Consider the following 12,633-nt stretch of genomic DNA (forward strand, 5'->3'; position numbering starts at 1 on the left):
AGGAAAACTGGCCCAAAATAGTAAAAAAAAAAAGTATATATGAAATTTAGCCATAATTCTTGCTACTGCCATAACCTACCACTACAGAACACCTCAAAATAAATTCTCCTGCTCCCGACGATCGCAGTGATGCCACATATGTGTATGTTAGGTGGTGTTTGTACCCGTAGTACAGCCCAGAAACAATAGTGCGCATTTTCCTTTTTTTTTTTTTTTAAATCTTCGCTGAAGCACACTGACACAAAAAATAAAATTCTGACTTTGACCCAAACACTAGCCCTGGTACTGACTGCGATCAAACATTGATCTGGGTATTTTTTTTTTTTTATTTTTTTTTTATAGTATTATTTTTATTTTAAACCTTTAAACAACTACAGGCAGAATTACATTCGAAATACTTCACACACTGGCACTATCTACAACTATGCCAAGTTGCATGCATGGCATCCAGACACACACACGATACATGTTGGCGCTGTGGCAAGGGTATAGGCACCATGCTGCCAAGAGACTCCTAGCTGTTAGTGCTCACCTCCATCATCACAGGAGTGAGCTCCAAAACCCCAAAACATGGGTGGTCCACTATCTCCTCTGTCACTGAGCTCAGAGCTACTACAACATGAAAGAGAGGGAGCAAAAGCCTGTCTTTACAACAGGACAGGAAGGAATGATGCCATCTATGGGAGCTTTCCCTGGCAGGCTTCGGGAGGTACGTAAATGGCCTACACCTAGCGCCAGGGTAGAACTTAACTTTGGTCAAAGTTATATACAGATGCTCCATACTTGGTAAGGGTTAGCTAAGGCTTTAAAGCCTAACTCCCAACTATAGGCTTCAACATCTGCACCCCCCCCCCCCCCCAAAGCCAGTGTTTTCCAGTTATCATGTAACACGCGGGGCCCCTTCTTGGGTTTTTTTTTTTTCCAGGGTTGGGCAGTGCGCAGTAGTGCTGTTGCAATGGTTACACCATCAATTTCAGTCACGCTACATTATGGGGGGGGGGGATGGTAGAGGTGGGTCCATGACACCACAGAAGTGCTGAATCTATGATGTATATCCACCATTTCCAGCCATGTTAAATTATATTTGAAGGGGGCTGGGAGAGGCGGGTCCACAACACCACAGCAGTGCTGATTTAATGACGTCACCTTTTTCAGCATTGTCACATTGTGGATGCGGGGTGCTGGGCTGAAGCCTGCTCAGGAGGCGGGTCCATGACACCGTGCCCTCACAGGAAGTGTGCTCAGTCTTCCTGGTTAATTGACATTCAGCATCATGGAGGACATCTTGTGGTAGAGAAGAGGTACTGCAAGGAATGGGCAGCACTGGTTCAAGGAGGTAAAGATTGCAGCCTGAACTGCTTCCTAATTTTCTTTTCAGCTTCTGGGGCACCAGTAAACAAAAAACGAGCTGGGTCTTGAGATTTAAAGGGGTTGTAAACCCTCAAGGTTTTTCATCTTAATGCATTCTATGTATTAAGGTGAAAAACCTCCTGTGGTGCTGCCCCCCCAAGCCCCTATTTTACTTACCTGACCCCGATCCTTCACCGGCCAGGAACGAGCACACCAGCTCTAGCTGGTGTCTCAAACCACATTGGATAGATTGATGGCAGCGCAGCTCCTGTGTCCCGCTGCTGTCAATCAATTCCAATGACGTGGTGCTGGGGGGTGGGGCCAAGTCCTGCATTCTGTGAATGCACACAGGTGCAGGACTCGGGAGCGCGCCCACATGGGTGTCCACCGCAGGACGGAGCTTCTCCAACGTGGACGCTCGATGCGGCGAGGAACCAGGAGCACCGCTGAGGGACCCCAGAAGAGGATGTTCGGGGCCACTCTGTGCAAAACAAACTGCACAGTGGAGGTATGACATGTTTGTTATTTAATTTTTTTTTTTAAAACTAAGCTTTACAATCCATTTAAGGCGGATCTTCACTGTATCGTGGAACCCCAAACCAAAAAAAACATTTTTAATATTCCAAGCAAACTCCCCCATCCACCCATGTCTTCGTGCATTATTTTGCTGAGAAATCACTTTGAAAAACACCCCCCTAGCAATTCTGTCTGCTGCCATCTTCAGTAAGGGCAGAGGACTCGTGTAGCATTCACTGCCTGGAGCCCATTTGCCCTTAGCTTAGCCATGCAGGCAGAAGGGCATGCTTAGCTGAGAAAACCCCTCCTGAAGGCTCCTGGAATGTATGACATATTTTGCCTAGGCCAGAAACCAGAAAGTAACTGAAGAAATCTTTAAAACAAGGAAAGTATATATTATTTCCTATCTATTTGCTACTAGTAGCATAAGAATCATAAATATTCAATGCTGATTGAGAGAGGGAAGTTCTGTTTTAAAGTAGAACAAGAGCAGATGTGGTTTCCCAGGAGCACATGTGCAAGTAACGCAAGGCCTTTTCAGATATGGAAACCGGAAGTGACGCCTACACCCGAGCGACACGCTCGTTGGTCTGTTTTGCTGTGCGCTCTGTCCTTCTCTACCTTTGTGAGTAGTTTGATATTTGTTTAATAAAATCGATATTATTTTAATCTACTACACTATGGTGGACTCTATCTATTCCTTGAGTGTATATGCTGATAGTATCCACGGAGGAATTTGATGCTTGACGGTGACGCTAGAGAAGTGTGAAGTTCCCCCACCTGTCCATCTCCCGAATTCAAGTGTTCCTTATAAAAGGCTATTTTGCTGTATACCTTACAGTAGTAAGGTAATTACCTGGTGTGGCCAGCACTAACACGTGAAAATCACCTGAACGGAGAGAGTTGGCTTGGCACTGTGAACACACAACTGCACTATTTTATTTGGTTGTGATATTTCACCTTATTATTCACGATTGGACTATTTATGGCTCACTCTGATTAAACCCAATTGGTTTTTTGGAATTTTTTATTTTCTTTGCTGTATGCACTTTACTACTTTATATTATATGTTTTATCACAGCACCACTGTCGCTGATATTAGAATGCTTGCTAGACCTAAGTGCAGCGTTTGATACAGTAGATCACAATACTCTACTCGTCCGCCTCACAGAAGTAGCCGGAGTCCAAGACATAGATCTCCATTGGTTCGCGTCCTTCCTAGGAAATCGGTCACAGACAGTGAAACTAGGAAAATTCCTCTCCGAAACTCGGGCAGTCACCTGCGCAGTCCCTCAAGGCTCTCCGTTGTCACCCGTTCTCTTCAACATTTACATTCGCCCACTCCTTCAAATCATCAGATGCTCAGATCTCTGCTTCCACTCTTAAGGCCCGTACACACGGTCGGACTTTTTGACAACAAACATGCAAATTAGCTGTTTTGGAGCAACATCCGACTGTGTGTACGCTCCATCGGACAAACTTTTTCTGTTTTCATCGGACTTTTGTTGGCTCTGCGAACGGACAAACTTTTTGACAACAGAAGTCCGATGGAGCAAAGTCCGACCGTGTGTATGCAAAAGCATCGGACTTTTGTACAAGGTACAAACACGCATGCTCAGAACCATTGCAAACGATCAGACTACAATACAGAAGTTGACCAAAGGTGGCGCTGGAGTCATTGAACGTCCTCTTTTGAAGCGGCGTCAGTACGTTGTGACGTCATTACGTTCGTGTTTGTTGTCAAAAAGTCCGACCGTGTGTATGCAATACAAACTTGTGGACAACACACTTTTTGTACAAAAGTCCACGGAAAAGTTTGTACAAGTCCGACCGTGTGTATGGGGCTTTACGCTGACGACACGCAACTTTATTTCCGGATCAATGGAAAAAAAGATCACCAACAACAACTTGAAAACTGCCTCAAATCAATAGAGGACTGGATGACCACCAACTCCCTCCAGCTGAACCAATCAAAGACAGAGCTTCTTATCTTACACCAAAATCATAAGCCCGCAACCAAAACCTCCTGGTCTCCACCAACCGTCTTTGGGCAGACTATCTCCCCAAAGACCAAAGCGAAGAGTCTCGGGGTTATTTTAGACGCACAAATGTCAATGGATGCGCAAATAGGATCTGTAGTCAGTGGATCTCACCATCTGCTGCGCATGCTTCGCAGACTCATCCCTTTTATCCCAAAGAATGACAAAGCAGTGGTAGTTGGAACAATCATTAATTCACGACTGGACTACGCAAACTCGCTTTACATAGGATTACCACAATATCAACTTGCGCGATTACAACTGATCCAAAACACGGCGGCAAGGCTGATAACAGGAAAAAAAACCTGGGAATCCATTTCTCCTTCACTGAGGAGCTTACATTGGCTAACCGTAAAAAATCGGATCACGTTCAAGACCCTTTGCCTCACCCACAAATGCGTGCATAGAGAAGCTCTGCAATACCTAATGGAGAAAATAAATCATTACACACCAAACCGCAGTCTTCGATCAGCCAACAAAAACCTCCTCCTCGTGCCCAAAGCCCGGTATAAATCCAAGGGTGATCGGAGATTCGCTGTCCAAGGGCCTCGGCTATGGAATGCTCTACCAATCAACATCCGCCTGGAAGAAAATCACCTGGCTTTTAGGAAAAAACTCAAGACCTTCCTCTTTTAGCAGATGATCAAAGCTCGCCACAGCGCCTAGAGGCGATTCAGTTTGCATTGTGCGCTATATAAGTATTTCATTCATTCATTCATTCATTCATTCAGAATTACTTGCATATTACTTTGAAGTTTTTTAATATTTTTGATATGCTATGCACAGATGCACTTTGTTCTATTTTTTTCTTGATATTATTATTTTAGATTTATTAAGCACGTTTGCACTTTTTTTTTATTTATTTTTTTACACTATCATATCTTTGACACTTTTAAGATATAGATTGAGTATTTAGTAGCTGCTGAGTTTTATTTTAGGAGCGCAACACCATTTTTATTCTATTCATATTTAAATGAGAGCCAACTCATAAAGTGTTTGCTGCTCCTATTGGAATAGAACTGTGCCTTTCATTCATTTTTTTTTTTTTTTACATATAGTGCATGAGCCCTCATATATACATCTTTTCAGATATGCCTGGGTTGTACTTCTATAGTGTGAGTACTGTGCAGTTCAGGAAGTGGTCGTATCCCTGTATTCCAAGTCCGATGTCACATTCCCCCCCCCCCCGCTCAGGAGGAACAGCCACAAGGACAGACATGGATGTAGGGGGGATCAGCTGCAATAATCGGCTAGCCACCTAAAAATAACAAAGTGACTAATGCTGAGGGTGAGGCAATGCTCTGCTTTACGAGCTAATTCCTGTATTGTAATTCCTGAAATAATTTAATGTTCCAATGGCTATTGTAGAGCAAGTGCTCCTGCAAGATACTGTATACAAATCAGATTTAGCAACAATAATATGTCAATAATATATCCTGCGCTAGCTTAGCTAAAGGTCACCATATCTGAAGTGTGCTCAGTATGCAAGCTGGAGCTCAGGCACGCCCCTCCCATCCCCATAACACAGTGTTGGTGCCTTAGTGAAATTATAGGACATGGGCGGCGGGGTTGAGAACCCACATACTGTGCACATCCCAGATATAAGGTCTTCATAGCCTTCATTTTTCAGCCTATTCTCAGTGGTGACACCTTTTAAAAGTATGCAAAATTGAGGCAACCCAGTTTGAAATGTAAGCGATGTAAATGTTAGTTCTAATTGGAACACGAGTAATGTCTGTGATACTTTTTTTTTTTTATTTGCACCAACATCCAAATTGTCAGGAAAAGATTTTGGGGTGTGCCCCCAAAAGTTCTAAGCAGTAGAAGGGAACTCACCCCAAAAGCTTGTCCTGACAATTTGGATGCTAGTGCAAATAAAAATAAAAGAGTATCATGGACAAAACTTAATTTTTCTAGTTGGAAATGCACTAATATGGCTGCAATTACCTCAAGTTCTAATTGGGAATCCTGAGCCTGGGGCGACGCACACAACCCCTTCACATCAGATTCCTGTAACAGAATGTCCCACACTCCGCTCGAGTGCTTCCGTCATATACTGCTTCCTCCAGTCTGAATATAGATATTAGATATTATTGCCGCATATTACAACCAAGAAAAAGGCAGGACTCGTTTGGCTGAAAAGCTGGAACATGAACTGTTTATTTGAACGGACACACACAGAGATATACGCTCAGAGGACAATCCCTCCTCCTTTGCATAGTGCCACAGGGCAGGGTAGCACCATTAGCATGACTCGGGTGTATTCAAGCCTCTCATAAGTAGACTGTCCTATCAGCAGGGAGAGCTGTTGGAGAAATTCCCCCCTCCCTACTCACGTCTAATCCACATACACACAAATCCCATAATAGGTTGCTTCCAAGGCAGACACGAACAATAGAACAATGGGCTACAGCCACACCTCAAAGGATCTAGTAAAGAGTCTACAACAGTATATGAGACAATATACTATATATATATATATATATATATATATATATATATATATATATATATATATATATACACACACACATACATACAATATTCCAGTGTGGTTGTACAGCAAGTCTGATTAGTGCAGATCAGACTGGGGTTCTCGGTCACCCTGTGCCCCTAATAGACACAGGGTGACTTACACATAGAAGGGGCCGGGGGAGCTGGACAAGGTGATTCCAGAGCTCTCCAAGGTAAGCTGTGACTCCCATCACAAGTCCCCGATCTCAATAGATGTATCCCCATTGCATCAGAGGCCCCCTATCACATCAGCATTACCCCATGAGATCAGAGTTCCCCCCTCCTTAGGGGGAGGTCCCTACCACATCAGCGTCACCCCATCACATCAGTAATTCTAACTTCATGTCTTAGGTGCCCATCGCATCAGCGTTGTCCCTATACATCAGAGTCCCCCCCCCCCCACACTTCATGTCAGATCAATCTGTTGTTATTCCTACACCGTTCACCTGATTTGGATGTAAATACCCTCAAATTAAAGCTGAAAGTCTGCAGTTAAAGCTCCTCTTGTTAGTTTCATTTCAAATGCATTGTGGTGTGTATAGAGCCAAAAAGATTAGAATTGTGTCAATGTCCCAATATTTATGGACCTCCATGTACATGGTTGCCAGATAATTTTGTCTATGGATCGATGCCTTGGGATCAGCTGCCTGCCGCAGTCTATGTGGTAACAGACCAGTTGAGCTTGGGTAAAGTTTCTTCATAATGTAGCTAGATCTTATTTATGGGTTTTGGAGCTTAAAGGGGGAATATTGTATTACACACGTTCTGTTTTCAAACCTTACAATAGATTAAATTAAACTCTAAATGACACTGCAAAATTTTTTGTGTTGTTAAAAGGTAACAATCCCGCTACCATTTTGCTCCACTTTGTCAGTAAAATGATGGCCAGTTGTCACCAAAACAGGTCTTTATTAAGAACTTTCCCTCCATGCCTGTGTGGTGACATCTGTAAAATGTGTCTCAGTAGTCACTAATACAAATAGAAGGCAAATTGTTCTAACAGAGAGAGTCACAGACAGCAATAAAAACCTAGCAGGGGCTTTAAAGTGGTTGTAAAGCTCAGACATGAAGTATGAACAAAGCATATCCCTCTATGATATGTGTGTCTCAATTCAGAGCAATACGTGTCATTTTTGTCTGCTGCTTCCTTCCTCTGCTATTTGCAAGAGTGACATCTGACAGGTTTTCCTGACACCAAGAAATTAAAAGGTGACAGGGGAGGAAACTCCAGCACACAGCCTGTGATTGACACCCTCAGCTATTTTCCTGTGTGTTGTGTGAAGGGGAGGGGGGTCCCTTCCCTCCAATCAGCTCACAGGACTCTCCTCACTGAGCTCTACAGTGTGTAACCTAAAGTGGATGTAAACCCTGACATATGCCCAGTGAAGTGAACCGCCTCAGATGATACACAGAGATGGAACAAATCTCCCTACATAAGTTTTACAAGTATATCTGCTGTCTTCATCTTTCTATATTCTTTAAAAGAACAAAGATGCTTTCAGGACTGTACTGTGACAAGACAAGCTCTCTGGTAATCTATTTATAGCAGACACAAATTTCAGGCTGCTTTTATCTCCTGTCTAGCAGAACTTGTCAGAAGTTATCAATGCTGATAACAGGGCAATGAAACAGCAGAAACACACAGGACTTAGGGCTTTGGAGAGAGATAAGAAAACACTACAGATATATGTGGATAAAATTTCATCAATTGGGTTTACATCCAATTTAAGCTCTCTGCCCCCTGCTTTCTGAAAGCTCAGACAAGCTGTATACATTCTGAACTTAGAAGGGTTGTAGGGTTATAGAAGACTGTAGATAAACAGGTACAACTTATGTAGTAGGATTTGCTTCATCTCTGTGTATCACCTGAGGCCAGTCACTTCGTTGGCTATATGGAAAAGTGTTTACAGCCACTTTAATCCACACTGAAAAAAAATGGCTTTAGATGTTTTCACCATATTCTTATTCTTGCACCGATAAAACTTACTTGTGACATGCCCTACTGAGTCATTGCTGTTGTGTGAGAGATAGCATTGGGATTAGGGAGGCAAGCCTGTAGCAGTGAGCAAAGAATCTGCTCTTCTCTGCTGATGTTCTGCTTACATGTTTTCTCAGAAGAGTGTCCAGGCAAAATGCAGACGCAGCTATAACTTATGTCATTGACTCGGGAGAAGTATGCAGCTAGGGGACTTCCAACCTTCCTGCCAGAAAGTCAGCACAGCAGCCGGGTAATTAGCCGGGAGAGCCCAGCAGCATTTTTACTTCTATCATTATAGGTTTCATTACAGGGAACCTCCACTTCTGATGAAAGATGAAAACCATCTCCTCCATGTCTCTGATTATAACGGGGCAGAGGAGTCTCTCCTTCCTGTCACATGAATGGTCAGGTGCTGAAGAAGATTGTACCAAGTGCCTGCATCATCCTGTTTATGAAGGGGGAGTACTGAGCCCCTGAAACGCGCTGGCTGTTGCAAAATAAAACTCTTTTAAAAAGTCTGAACAAGCTGGTGTGACGCTCCCCCTCCTTTCAAACCTTCAACAAACTCATCTGGGGGTCCATCAAGACCCTCACAGTTGCTGGTGAGCAGCCTCTAGGACAGGGATATGCAATTAGCAGACCTCCAGCTTTTTCAAAACTACAAGTCCCATTATGCCTCTGCCTCTGGGTGTCATGCTTGTGGCTTTCAGAGTCTTGCAATGCCTCATGGAACTTGTAGTTCTGCAACAGCTGGAGGTCCACTAATTGCCTATCCCTGCTCTAGGACCACAAACCACCCATGGCATTAAAACACATCCGCATAAGGTTCAGTATGCCTACAGCTCAAAGACTGATTATCATCACATGAATGGTCAGGTAATAAAGAACATTGCACCCCCAGCGTCCTCCTAGAGGTGACCTGTCCTCTGCCGTTCTCTCACCTAGGATGAAACTCTCAACTTTAAGCTCTGGTTAGACTTCTAGGAGAGTACAACAGGCCTCAGAACACCCTCCACCCCATCTCAGATCTCTCACCATAACCACCCTCCCCCACAGAACTTTTCTACCAACCTCTCCAGTTCAGACCTCTCCCCACATCCTCCCTCCCCCACAGAACTCTCGTACCAACCTCCCTGTCCCACAGAAATATCCCACATACCCCTGCAGTACAGATCCCTCCCCCACAGAACTCTTGTACCAAACCCCCCACTATATAGCTCTTGCACCAACCCTCCCTCCCCCACAGAACTTACCTACCAACCCCTAGGATACAGGGTTCTCACCCCAACCTTCATCCCCCACAGGATTCTCTTGCCAACCCCTCCAGTACAGAGCTCCTGCACCCTCCCACACAGAACCTACCTACCAACCGCTCCAGTACAGATCTCTACCCCAACTTCCCTGCCCCACATAACTTTCCTACCAACCCCTCTACTACAGAGCTCTTAACTCAAACTCCTTCCCCTACAGAACTCTCCTGTCAACCCTCCCATACAGAGCGCTTGCCCAAACCTTCCTCCCCAACAGAACTCTCCTACCAACCCCTCCAGTTCAGATCTCTATCCCGCAGCTTCCCTCCACCACATACAGTGCCTTGAAAAAGTATTCATTACCTTTTGAAATTTTCCACATTTTGTTGTGTGACCAAAAACATAAATGTATTTTATTGGGATTTTATGTGATAGACCAACACAAAGTGGCACATAAATTGTGAAGTGGAAGAAAAATGATAAATGGTTTTCAATTTATTTTTACAAATAAATATGTGAAAAGTGTGGGATGCATTTGTATGGCGCCCCCCGGAGTCAATACTTTTTAGAACCTCCTTTCTCTGCAATTACAGCTGCAAGTCTTTTTGGGGATGTCTCTACCAGCTTTGCACATCTAGAGAGGGACATTTTTCCCCATTCTTCTTTTCAAAATAGCTCAAGCTCTGTCAGATAGGATGGAGTGCGTCTGTGAACAGCAATTTTCAAGTCTTGTCACAGATTCTCAATGGGATTTAGGTCTGGACTTTGACTGAGCCATTCTAACAAATGAATATGCTTTGATCTAAACCATTCCATGGTGTGTTCCTTGGACTTCATGATGCTGTTTGTTCACTAAGGTTCTCTAACTGTATTCTCCCAACTGTGGTCACCATTGTTACCCTATCGCGTGTACACCTGGTGGAGACTACAAGCAGCCATAGGGGACACACATCTGGAGGCCGGTTCAGCCATTGCTGATGCGAATGACAGGAAGTGGCTGGAAGGGATCAGCAGCACTGAGATTGGGAAAGGGATGATAAAAAAAAAAGAAGGAAAAAAAAAAACATCTTTTATTAAAAGAACAAATAGGCAAAAGTGTTTCTGATGCAGTCAGTTTACAGGAGGTTTCAGGAATGTGACGTATTGGGTAGCTTCACAAACGTGCCGAGAGGTCAGTTTTTTTTAAGTTGTAATAATTTTTATATAACAGGAAAGGATGTAAGATAAGGAACTAACAAACTATTAAGGAACTAACGAATGGGTAACATGGAAAACAAAAGTGTACAATGTCTGATGAGACTCTTTCAATTTCAGGAACTAATTAGTGTGAGTAATCCTTGTGGTTTATCACAAGATAATAAAAGAAGATTTTGGTGAGACATCTAGTGGATAAAATGCAGCATTACAGGCTTTAGCGAATATGTTAAAACCCCTGGGACTCTGCTGCCCTCTCCTGGAATCTTTGGAGTGGTGCATGCCTGTAGGCAAGTGTGCAAAAAAGTAGACTTGTAAATGTTTATTTTGCTCTTTTATAAAAGATATCATATTTTTCAGTGTGTTCAAATATAGCTTTTCAAATTAGCCTCTGCACCAGAGGAGCTTACCTTCAAATATCTCCGCCACAGTCACGCACTATTATTATTAGGGTTGTACCGATACTGTTTTTTGATCAGTGAGTATGGAGTATGAGTACAGATACTTGGGCTCAAGTACTCGCCGATACTGATTACCGATACCTTTGCGGTGCGATTTGAGCCCATACAAAATGAATGGGCTCAAAATGCACTGCAAATAATCGCAATGCGATTTGAACAGGAATGCAGTGGCGATTGCTATTTGAATCGCATGTGGTTTCCAGTACCGCTCCTGTGTGAACCCAGGTTGAAGTCACTATGAATAGCCTGGATTCACACAGGAGTGGTGAGGGGAACCGTATGTGATTCAGACAGGAATCACACAGCATTCCTGTTCAAATCACATGAAATTCTTTGCAGTGCAAGTTGAGCCTATTGATTTTGTCATACTTGTCAACATGTCATACTTACCTCCTCTGTGCAGTTGGTTTTGCACAGAGTGACCCTGATCCTCCTATTCTGGGGTCCCTCAGCTGCGCTCCTGGCTCCTCCTCTCCTTGAGTGCCTCGCTGGAGAGCCTCCCCCCTCGAGGGCACTCGTGCGGGCGTGCTTCCATGTCCTGGTGCTGCATCCATTGACACAGACAGCAGGACTCGGCCCCGCCCCCAGCTCCCGCGTTATTGGATTTGATTGACAGTAGACATGTGCACACTGAAATATTTTGTTTCGGAATTTAATTTCTGTCCCAAAAATACATTTATTTAGTTATTCTCAAAATTAGTTTTTATTTATTTTGTTTCGTTAAAAAATGCATTCGTCCAAAAATCCGAAATAATTAAGGTCGAATCTGTCATTGAAGGCTGATGGTGTCTGTGGAATGTTCTAAGAAAATTTGACGGAGCAGCTAAACTGTACAACGCCGCAATCGTACATTTCCGGTCCAATGTTCTGCCTACAAGCTATAGTAGAATTCTAATGTTGTATGACACTAGTAATAATTATATTTATGAATTATTATTACTAGTCATCCAACATTAGAATTCTTCTATAGCCTATGGGCGGAGCATTTGACCATAAATGTCCACTCACGGTGACTGCTTAGTCAAATCTTCATGTTGAATCTTTTCTCTCTATGTCGAATAATCTTGGACTAATAGAGTTAGGTTAGGCACATTCAACCTTTTTTTGCTATTGTCTCTATAATGTCGAATCTTTTCTCTCTATGTCGAATCTTTTCCCTCTATGTCGAATCTTTTCCCTCTATGTCGAATCTTTTCCCTCTATGTCGAATCTTTTACCTCTATGTCGAATCTTTTACCTCTATATCGAATCTTTTCCCTCTATGTCGAATCTTTTCTCTCTATGTAGAATAATCTTGGACTAATAGAGCTAAGTTAGGCACATTCGACTAC

Source organism: Lithobates pipiens, unplaced genomic scaffold, assembly GCF_037356315.1.
Source record: "Lithobates pipiens isolate NorthernLeopardFrog02 unplaced genomic scaffold, aLitPip1_a1.2 Scaffold_28, whole genome shotgun sequence".
Classification (NCBI taxonomy): domain Eukaryota; kingdom Metazoa; phylum Chordata; class Amphibia; order Anura; family Ranidae; genus Lithobates; species Lithobates pipiens.